A 12,456-nucleotide genomic window follows, 5' to 3' on the forward strand; every position below is an offset into this window, starting at 1 on the left:
GGGTTGCTGAAGACCTATTCTACCCCGGATCTTCACGGGTCCTACAGCTAATTATATAGTGTTGATAATCGAAGATAATGACATTAGTGTGTGTATCCCATTTATTTTCCGAATCCGTGTCTTCAAAAACAAATTAAATTTGTAAACTCATAATGATAAACACATTTAGCCTAATAGTATCAAAATTACTAAAGGGTTTGTGTGCATGCCTATAACTCATCGGTCAAAGGGAGACAATGCAACTGACGAAATCTTGTTCCAGTGCGTCTATTCGTTGATCGTAAAATACATCTTCAAAACATTATAAAGGTACTTTTAAGTTAGGGGAGATTAATTAACCGCAAGCTGGCGTTACGAAAAGCAATTTCTCACTTTAGTTGCTGACACATCCTCTTTAAAAGAAACATTTTTAAAAGCAGTTTAGAAGTTCTAACAAAGAATTATTAGCTCCCATTGGGGTTATTTCAAATCAATAAGATCCCTTTTCATTCTCGTTGACAACAAGCTCAGTCGCCTAGCTGCAAGTCAGGTTTGTTTGAAGAAAGCATCCATTTCCTTGACACTGCCTAAATAACCTAATTTAAAATCATTCAATTTCACACCAAAATGTCAAGGACGCCTTCCCTGATTCAATATTGCAGACAATCCCGCAGAATTAATTGCAATGGTGAAATATATTGTACAGTAAGGTAGGTTAACAATAAACGTTCGGTATTATTCAAAGAAATCAATTGTCTTGAACACGGATATAAAAAACAGTGACACTCTCCTTGCGTACGTGACAAACAAGACACAAGAAAACTTCGATGCTTGGCGTCAACACAGCGGCAACAAATTATCATGTCTTCAATAAAATGGCAAACAAATTTAATTTACAATATTCTATTTTTTCCAAGCATGTTTAAAACAAATTGAACAGTATTAGTTTCGAGTCGTTCCCTGTTTTACATCATGTATTTAACTGCTATGCGATTACCTCATTTACATTCTTTCCACAGTAAACTTAACACAGCAGCCTATTCAGGCCACGTGGTCGCCGCTATATTTGCTGTGAGGAAGCGCCACGATGGCACTGTCTCCTTTCCATTCTTGCGGAAAACTTTCTAACTAATATCATGCTTTCCAGGGACAAATACTTATAAAACTGAACAACTAATTTTGGGGGAATTTTAAGGTTAAGCAGACCAAATATGACATGTTGTCAAAAAAAAATTTAAAAATAGGGGCAACTGAGTCGCATTAAAATTATTGCACTTATATAACGACGTTGCATATGTGCGTGCGTGTGCGTGGCTTCTTGTGAGGTGAAATGGGGTTTAACTACGCGTTCAAGATTTCCACACTTTAAAAGCGACGTATGTGTATGTGTGTGTGTGTGTGTGTCTGCGTGTGTGTGTGTGTGGTTGCTTGTTCTTGTCCGGGCAAATGCCGGTTTTATATTTCCAACCAACTGAGATACAATGCCTCAGTTTTAACACGGACAAACCACTCAGACACCATGTTCTGGCTACGAGTCGACCAGTCCTTGTTTTATCACCTTAATGAGCGCAACAAGTACCATCTATTTACGTCTTTTGGTATGACACCGCCGGGGATCGAACCACCGACCTTCCGCTCTCCGTGTCGCTGCATGTACACGTAATCCATGTCAATGACGGCTGGAGAACAAGGAGGGGCGTACACAGATCGGAGATGCATTTTGTTTTTAGTAAGTGAGTCGTATTAAAAATTAAACGTCGCTTTGAATAGAATTACAGTTCTCTTGGGGCGTGTCAGCCTTTTCCGTAGGAAAGCCCGAAATGTTGTCACTCTTAGATCTTCTAACACTTAGTGAAGCCAACGATTTGGTTTGGTTTGGTTTGTTGTTTTACGCCGCACTCAGCAATATTCCACCTATATGACGGCGGTCTGTAAATAATCGAGTCTGGACCAGACAAGCCAGTGACTGACATAAGCATCGATTCACGCAAATGGGATCGATGGCATGCTTTAACCAAGTCAGTGAGCCTGACCACCCGATCCCGTTAGTCGCCTCTTACGACAAGCATAGTCGCCTTTTACGGCAAGCATGGGTTGCTGAAGACCTACTCTACCCCGGATCTTCATGGGTCGGTGAAGCCAACGAGCACGGGTACATGTATGAACTCACAAGCTCAGAATCATAATCAGTGCAAATCTAGGCTTCGAACCCACGAGCGACGGCTTTGACGACTGGGCTTGGAGTGAGTGAGTGAGTGAGTTGGGTTTTACGCCGCTTTTAACAATATTCCAGTTATATCACGGCGTGTCAGCTTAATGTGGGAGGAAAGCCCGAAGTGATGCAGGTCTCAGACGTTTACCACTTCGGTGAAACCCACGAGCACGGGTATGGTGCTGACAAACCTAGAAACATAATCGGGGCGAACCGGGATTCGAACCCACAATCATAGGTTTCTGGCGTGCCCAAGGGACGCAATTCTGCACAGCGAATCGCGGCGCCTTAGACGACTGGGCCACCCGTGCCCCCGACTGGGCTTGAAAGGCGTTGTGGTGTCTAATAGCACTGTATGACACAGGGAAGGAACATACAGCAGCAACATACAGATACTGATCCAGTACTACGAGTACTGGTCTAGTAGACTGGTTCAACTGCATGACTTACTGACTGGTTCGCGTGCAGTAGAATAATAGGCCATTTATTCATGTTCCGAAAATACGAGTGTGAACAGTGTAGACATACTACCATTTCGAACATCCAAGAAAGGTTTGTCATCCTCATAGGCCAGACTTTTTTCACGTTTTTTGTACGTTATGAAAATACCCCAAATATCCAAATAAATCTCATTTAACCCACCCCACTGCAAAAAAGACTGTGCTTCACGTTCAATATTTCACGCGTAGCTCAACTGAAACGTCATCAATGAAAATCCTAATGTCATTTTAAGGTATTTGTAACCCATGTCACGACGTCCAATGCAATTACACTGACTCAACTTTTTAAACCTTTTAAACCGAATCAGTTATTTCGTTCTGCTTGAGACGTTCCTTGGCCGTGGTGACACCTCACGGTATCATTTAACATCAGTTTAAATAGTAGCTACAAACACGATATGCTTGCAGAGTTACATATTGATGCTCCCGTGAAGATCAGGGATAGAAATCGTCTTCAGCAATTCATGTTTGTCGTAAGCGGCCACTAGCTTGCCTCCGGTGACGATTCGGGTCCGGATTTCGTCCCCAGCACACCTTGCTTGTCCCCCATGAAGATCCGGGATAGAAATGGTCTTCAGCAACCCATGTCTGCCGTAAACGGCCACCATGCTTGTCTCCGGTGAAGATTCGGGTCAGGATTTGGTCTTTAGCAAACCTTGCATGTCCCTTATGAAGATCTGGGATAGAAATGGTCTTCAGCAACCCATGTTTGTCGTAAGCGGCCACCATGCTTGTCTCCGATGAAGATTCGGGTTAGGATTTCGTCTCCAGCACACCTTGCTTGTCCCACATGAAGATCAGGAATAGAAATGCAACCCATGTTTGTCGTACGAGGCGACTAACGGGATCGGGAGTCATAGATTCATGATTGAGCAGATCGATACTCGTGACGCTAATGTGTGAAGCCCATTTCTGGTGATCCCTGCCGTGATAATCCTAGAATATTGGTAAAAACGGCGTAAAACCATGCTCACTCATGATGTCAGTCAATGGACTGTCTGCTCCAGACTCGACTTTTATAGACCGCCGTGTAGTGTTAAATAACAAACTAAACACACAGATACTAAGCTCATTCAGAGAAAATGACAATGAATAGCATGTCTCATTTGGGTGGTACCCGTGAAGATTCCGGGGTAGAATAGGTCTTCAGCAACCCACACTTGCCGTAAAAGGCGACTATGCTTGTCGTAAAAGGCGACTAACGGGATCGGGTGGACAGGCTCGCTGACTTTGTTGATGCATGTCATCGATCCCAATTGTGTGGATCGATGCTCATGAGGTCAATCACTGGATTGGCTGGTCCAGACTCGATTATTTTACAGACCGCCGTCATATAGCTGGAATATTGCTGAGTGCGGCGTTAAACAACAAACCTAAACCAAAACTCATTTGGGTGGGTTGTACATTGAGATGTAGTGTGTCAAACAGCTTCTGAATATAAACTGCAAAAGTAATCTGTGATCCGACATTCCCTCCTCAGCCCCGCTTGTGTTTTAGTGCATCCAGTTACGGCCTCCCTGACAACATTATGACAGTTGAATCCTAACTGGCCTTTGGGGACGTGATCTGACATATCTTTTACCGGTTACGCAGCTTCTGAGGCTGAAACTATCACTCATCATTAAGCTGATGATATGGACTCTTACAACCCGATCGATGATATATTAATTCGTGCCAAACGTTTGCAACTTGTGCCGTTCTTCCATTAAAATTCATGTGTAGCAGGTCAAAAGTGCTATCAAACGCACTGGTACTGTTGCATAATATTGTCTTTATGTTGAAGCACAGAAAAGACCTAGGCAAGCTGTAATTGGTGATACACATGCCACATCGTATCATTCCGAGGCTAACCAGGCCTCATCTGGGTGTCTTTCTGAAGCCAGAGAGGCCACAACTGGCTGCATATCGGGTACTTGTCCAAAATAACGAGTGAGTGAGTTGGGTTTAACGCCGTTTTAGCAGTATTCCAGTTATATCGCAGCGTGTCAGCTTAATGTGGGAGGAAAGCCCGAATTGACCTCAGACCTTTACCACTTCTGTGAAACCCACGAGCACGGGCATGGTGCTGACAAGCCTAGAAACATTATCGGGGCGAACCGGGATTCGAACCCACAATCATAGGTTTCTGGCGTGCCCAAGGGACGCAACTCCGCACAGCGAATCGGGGCGCCTTAGACGACCGGGCCACCTGTGCCCCCAATATAATGAATAATCCGTGTAATATAAGCCTAACTGTCAATTCCCAACTCGCCAAGCCATCATGAAGTAGTTACTGTTAAATTGATACCAGCGGTTTAATTTTTATCGCTGATAGCCTTCGATTTAGTTGCCATCTAGGAATGTTAACCACTAAGATTGTCGTGATCCGGGTTTGCCTGCACGACACTTAACACTGTTCGTTTGGCGGTTGTGAAACGTAGCTCCAAATTGTAGAGAATGTAAAATGTCGTGCCAGAGAATAACACATATTCCATTCTCGCACCAAAACATATTGTTCCCATTTGTTCCGCGAGCCCAAAGGGTAACTTATAGTGACTATGAGTGGAGTGTGTGAGTGTGAACGCCGCTTTGAATGGCGTGTCAGCTTGGTGTGGAAGAAAGCCCAAAGTGATGCAAGTCTCGAACGTTTTCCATTTTGGTGAAACCCACGAGCGCGGGCAAGATGCTGACATACCTAGAAACATAATTCGGGTGAACCGGAATTCGAACCCACAATCATAGGTGTCTGGCATGCCCAAGTGACGCAACTCTCCACTCGCCCCGCGTGACTCTGAATGCATCCCTCATTCATCTTTGTTGGTAATGCCGTGCTATTTTTTATCGAGCACCTGGTGTGATTCATTGAACATAAGCTGTATCGGGTGTCATGCATCTTCATTCAGCATATAGGGCGGTCGGGTAGCCTAGTGGTTAAAGCGTTAGCTCGTCAAGCCGAAGACCCGTGTTCGATTCCCGACATGGGTACAATGTGTGAAGCCCATTTCTGGTGTCCACCGCCGTGATATTGCTGGAATATTGCTAAAAGCGGCGTAAAACCATACTCACTCTCTCATCCAGCATATACGATGACCCGCTAAGTAAGGCGTCAATGATAACCACTTTAACCTCGATAGGTGTGCTTAATATTCCATTTAACATTACCGTGGGTCGTCAGAGATCGTTGACAACTTACTTTAGTATGTCATGTGTCGTCGATCACTCATTGATATAATGGCTATGTGACAACCGCGTAAACTATGATAGGTTCTTTGATTTCCCATTTAGTAATAAGAAGTCGTCGTTGATCACCTATTTAGAGTGCAAAATCTGGATGACACCCGGTGTTCGCGAACATGTCTGTGCCATTACCATGTCCATTCCTGTGTCCCTTCCACACTCTATTTAGCGAACGGATACCTTGTATCACCATATCATTCATATCATTACAGACCCGTGAAGATTCCGGGGTAGAATAGGTCTTCTTTTCTGCAAACATTCAAGCAAATCCTTTGCGTTTATGACAATCCACATGGTATAAATTCCACTTGCCTCAAATATTTTCTGTTTAATATAAAAGAATTTTCTCCTTGATTGAATTAATTATGATTTCTTTGGTTGAGTTAATCATGATTTTGACAATAACAAGTGTCTAAATGAATCGGCCTGTTGGTTGATTGTGTTTCAGAGTGCATATGTATCGTTGCTCATAATACCAATCACTAGAATGACAGGTTAAGATGATTATTTACCTGCCGCTGTCATATAGCTAGAATATTACATTTTTGCATTCAACAACAAACATTGAAAGTTTGTTATTATACAGATAATGGTCGTTGGAGCTCATGTTGTTTATGCCCTCTACACCAATGTCATCCCTTAAAGGTTTTTAGCAGCAACCCGAATAACGAGGAACCTGAACGTCATAGTCTTATCATTGACAATTTGTTTGAGGGTTCTCTACCAGTACGGCCAACATCGCAATCGATCATAGGAGTCAAATTGTAATTCATTTAATGATTCCAAATGAGATAATTCACTTCTTATAAGAACACAAACAACATTCAAATAAATCAAGGGCTTTCGTGTTTATTGCTGAGCTGTTTGCTATGCTTGTAATCAAATTAAATTATGCTGTGGAATAATTACACTTTAGGTCTGGCATGGATCCGGGAGGCGTGTAAATTGAAGATGTTTAGTGAAACCTCAATGATTTATTGTGAGGTAATTGCAATCGTGAAAAGAATACACATGACTTCCAAACCATAGTTCACATCAAACCGCACGAAATTGAGTGATTTCAAACAAATCTCTGGAGAACACATTTAATCGAAAATAGATTACCTTTTTATGTACTTTGAAGAATCTTGCATCTTATTGAAATCTCATTTGCATTTTAAATAATATTATCACTGTTCATGTCGCATAAAGATAAATGTGTATGCATGTTTTACATAACAGAGAAATGGTGACATGAATAACGTACCAGCGCAACTGGGTAAGAAGGAAGTCCCGAACACAGCAACCTGTTTGCTCTAGGTGTCAGCTGTAAATCACGATTTATTAATATCTTTGAGTGGCATTTAGAAATTAACTAAGAACAATATAATATGGATCATCAACTTCTTTATGACACCTAGACAGACTCTTAGCAAGCGTATGATGCCACAAAAATCTGAAAAACGATTAATTCGTAAACTTGAACCAAAGTGCAGTTTATTTATTTTTACGACAATATCATTACACAATCATATTCACTCATTATCTTAGTATTATCATGATAGTAAATTTAAGTCACATCCTCAACTTGAAATGTTTTAATCTGTCTTGGGGGCACGGGTGGCCCAGTCGTCTAAGGCGCCGCGATTCGCTGTGCAGAGTTGCGTCCCTTGGGCACGCCAGAAACCTATGATTGTGGGTTCGAATCCCGGTTCGCCCCGATTATGTTTCTAGGTTTGTCAGCACCATACCCGTGCTCGTGGGTTTCACCGAAGTGGTAAACGTCTTAGACCTGCATCATTTCGGGCTTTCCTCCCACATTAAGCTGACACGCCGTGATATAACTGGAATAATGTTAAAAGCGGCGTTTAACCCAACTCACTCACTCACTCACTTTAATCTGTCTTACCAGACAAATTATTAATAAGATCTTTTTTTATAAATTTAGATTTTCATTGCATAATTTCAATGTGTCGTAAATCTAAAGATTTTGATGCTGTCTATGGCGTATGTACATGTACCAACTGTGACACAGGTGAAATTGAAGATGTATTCCTTGTCTTATTTAAGTGTAAAAGTTATTCAGTTTAGATGTTACAGTACATATCTTTCTTTCTTGAATAATGACTATAAATCTTAAATGTTAATGATAAATGTTATCAACTCACAAAATACACATGTATCCTTCCAGTGTATATGTTAACGTTTTAATATCAGATTCAAGAAGATGTAATTTCTGTATATACACGTGAGAATATATTATGAGTTAGTATCAATTATACATCAGGCCTTATGGCCTATACTACTGAATAAACATGTCTGTCTTTCTGAAAAGTGAGTGAGTGAGGTTTTACACCGCTTTTAGCTATATTCCAGCAATATCACGGCGGGGACTCCAGAAATGGGCTTCACACATTGCATCCATGTCGGGAATCGAACCCATGTCTTCGGCGTGACGAGCGAACGCTTAAACTACAAGGCTACCCGACCGCCCCTGTCTGAAAAGGATGCATTGTCGACAAACAAAAGCACAGTTGTTATTCCAATTACCGATCAATGCAATTGCATTAAACGAATCAATTCAGGAAGGCCAGATAGTACATGCTGAGAATTGCGGGAACTGTTGAGTGTCCTTTTTGAGACAAACACTTCCAAAGAAACAGATGAAAACATAAAGTCAGCTGTAAATCTTAGAAACGCACAATAGGATTACCTATAATCCCCCAAAAAATGTTTAATGCCGGTTGAGCTGCCTCTCAGAAAAATCTTCCAGCAGGGACGTGGTAGAAATGTGTACGCGTGCTGACATAAACGGTTTATTTATTGTAAGAAAGGTTTCTTTGGTCAAACGAAAGTACGCTCTGTGGAGTTAAGGCCATAAATGATGAGTCCGTTGTGGGCTAGTTTCTGCACCGTTCTGACGAATAAACTCATTTAATGAGAGAAAGCAATTTTATCAAATTACAGATTTATTTCAATTGAGTAACAGAATGGCATTAAGACGGTATTAAATGCACAGAAGCAGCCTGGGAGGATTAACGAGATCAAAGGAAACAGCTTAGAATAACTTGATGCGTGTGGCTCTTCTGGCGTTACCATAGATTCTATAATAAACATTCTTGGTAATGTGATAGTACATTCTGTCTTCATGTATGCCTTGTGTTTACTATGCTTCGGCAAACAAAGAGTAAAATGAAGACTTTGTTACCTTAAAATGTATGGTGCATTTGAATTCTTTTGCCGCCGTTGCCACAAAAAAACATTGTCTTTAAAGACTGTGACAATGTTTGTTGTCTTTCATGTCCATTCATACTTGTGAAGGCAATTTCAATTCATGAATAGGCTGCTTTCTGTTCTGCATTTGTGTGTTGCGTATTAGCTTCGTCCTTTGTACAAGTCCATTTCAATGTATGTGACAACCCATCTATGGCATACGTCAATGATATCAACAACGATATGTTGTGATCCCTGCATAATATCTTATCATTTCGTCCTTGAAGTATTCATCTTCAAGAGCAGTTTCGAAAGCAGATTCTTCAAGTCAAATTCAATTTTCTATTGTCGCAGACCGGATTGCCCGATGGTTCGACGTCATCAAAGAGATCACCCTCTTTGCCTAAAAAGTTTAAACAATCCTCTTTGAATGATCAACCTCTGTGGCCTCACGCTCAAGTCCATTTCAATAGTTAGCATCTTAGCTTTAAACAGACCAAAGAAGCTGCAAAGCTTCGAATAAGATCAAAGGCAAGAAAATGATAGTGATATGATTTGGATGTTACATTACAAAAGAAATCAATGCTTGTCGTAAGAGGCTAACGGGATCGGATGGTCAGGCTCGCTGACTTGGTTGTTACATGTCATCGAATCCCAATTGCGTGGATCGATGCTCATGATGTCAATCACTGGATTATCTGGTCCAGACTCGATTATTTACAGACCGCCGTCATATAGCTGGAATATTGCTGAGTGCGGCGTTAAACAACAAACAAACAATATAAAAATTTTGGTTTGAACATATGTCATCTTTTAATATTCTATCTTTTAATGACATATCAGAAACTGTACCACCAGTGAAGACAGATTTGATGTATGAGTTTCAAATTCTTTGTTCTTTAAATGAAATTGTCAACCTGTCTTCATTAAAATACATGTATCACGTCTCATACATCAGAATCTAAGAAAAGACGGATGAACAAATGACTTTCCAGGCACACGAGTGAATGATGATGGTTCTTGTCAAAGCAAATGCGCACAATGTCGTGGCCCGTAGTTACTCATGTCTTGACCAGGCAAACCAGTGGTTCCAGGAAGGTGTAATGATCCATGTCAGTGGAGCACGGTAATGCACAGCCCTGACGCACTGGGACCACCTGATCATTTCTTAAATACACTGTTATTACCGTACTGTATTTTTGTCGTCTTTTACAAGCATCGGGCATGTGGAATCTATCCTACCCCAGGTCCAGTGGTTCCAGGATGGTGTAACAATCCATGTCAGTGGAGCACGGTAATGCATAGCCCTGACGCATTGGGACCACCTGATCATTTCTTAAATACACTGTTATTACCGTACTGTATTTTTGTCGTCTTTTACAAGCATCGGGCATGTGGAATCTATCCTACCCCAGGTCCAGTGGTTCCAGGATGGTGTAACAATCAATGTCAGTGGAGCACGGTAATGCATAGACCTGACGCATTGGGACCACCTGATCATTTCTTAAATACACTGTTATTATCGAACTGTATTTTTGTCGTCTTTTACAAGCATCGGGCATGTGGAATCTATCCTACCCCAGGTCCAGTGGTTCCAGGATGATGTAACAATCCATGTCAGTGGAGCACGGTAATGCATAGCCCTGACGCATTGGGACCACCTGATCATTTCTTAAATACACTGTTATTATCGTACTGTATTTTTGTCGTCTTTTACAAGCATCGGGCATGTGGAATCTATCCTACCCAAGGATCCCATAACAGTTGGGATGTGGGAGAAAAAAAACGAAGAAATGCAGGTGTTAGACGTTTACCACTTTGGTGAAACTCGCGAGACATATTCAGGGGAGAAGGGGATTCGAATTAATCCATGATGATAAGCTTCTGGTGCGCCAAAAGGACCCAAGTATGTACAGCGAATAGCCGCCTTTAAACGACTACGCCATCCTTGTCCCTCTAGAAGGAATACGGTAATGTTACACGTTGGTCGCAAAACTTTTTGGAACAAAAAAGTTTAAATTTATGAAGATAATGAATTTAGAGAACTCGTACACGGAAGATTACATCTACTGTTTGCCAACGAGGCCATTGACGTTGATCACGTATGCCAACAAAAGAAAGTGATTTATTCAGCCCTTTTGACCAAATCAATATTTCGAAATTCTATTTGAATAACTGTAACAGTTGACGTAATATTCAAACGAATGACACTTTTTCCATTTTATTTGCTTCCTTATGATCAGAATATGAGTGGAAACGATATGTTAATATTTCATCAATTCGAGAATACAAAGAAATCGAAATCAGACTCGTAAAATAACTTTGATGCTTTGAAAATGACTGAATAAGTTTGAAAAAACAACATCTCATCCTCAACATCACCACAAGCAATTGTCCTTTTCCGTAAGTTCCTATTGATGTCTACCATAACATTTCTGGAATGACTTAAACAGGCCTTTTATGTTCCAATCTTGATTGAAACGCTTAGTTGTAAATGAATTCTTTTCCATGAAGTTAAAATAAAATGTATATGCTCTAAAGTAGCAATTGAGAAATGTTGACGCCATAAGTTTGAGCTGATGGTATAGTGATCGACATGTAGGTAAAAATCACCATTGGAGAATCGAATTCATATCTAATGACCTGATTTCATCTAAAGTAATACGATAACCAGATCATTCCACAAATTATGAAATATTATACTTTTACGTTGGATTAGTTGTTACGAATGGCTGCAGGTGGAATGAATGAATGAATGCTGTTTTACGCCACAATCTGCAATTAATAACCGTTTCTAGGCACCTGTAATCATATCGTATCTGAGTCATGAAAACAAGTGGTTGATGGCATGAACAATGGTTCACACAATCCGCGTGCCGCTTTACTAGGTCATATCATACATGCTTGTAACCGGATGTTCCTTTTGATTGCATTTGACGACCTACCCTGCTCCAGAATCAAGAATCCAGTGGACGTTCTGAAACAACCACAATCGGCGTACGGTTATACATAAACTAGTGTCCAAAAGAAACGATACCACCTGTTTGCAACGACATAAAAGAAAAACTAAACAATGCAGAAGTTTAGGATTGGTGTTATGCTTTTGAGAAATCCTTTCACAACATCTGTACAAAAATTTCATTTCAATAAAATCTGTACAACCAATATGACAAGCCTTTAAAGATGGGTGGGGTCGAAAAATGAACATTTCGTTAGAGCACTGATCACAGAAACAACGGGAAATGTCACACCACACGTCTCAAAGTCAAGTCAGTAGCGGGTATGTCCACCGTGAGCATCAATACATGCCAGAACACGCCTACGGACTGATGACGTTGGGAGTGATGCGTTGCCATT

This window comes from Haliotis rufescens, unplaced genomic scaffold (assembly GCF_023055435.1).
Source record: "Haliotis rufescens isolate VD_foot unplaced genomic scaffold, xgHalRufe1.0.p SCAF_21, whole genome shotgun sequence".
NCBI lineage: Eukaryota > Metazoa > Mollusca > Gastropoda > Lepetellida > Haliotidae > Haliotis > Haliotis rufescens.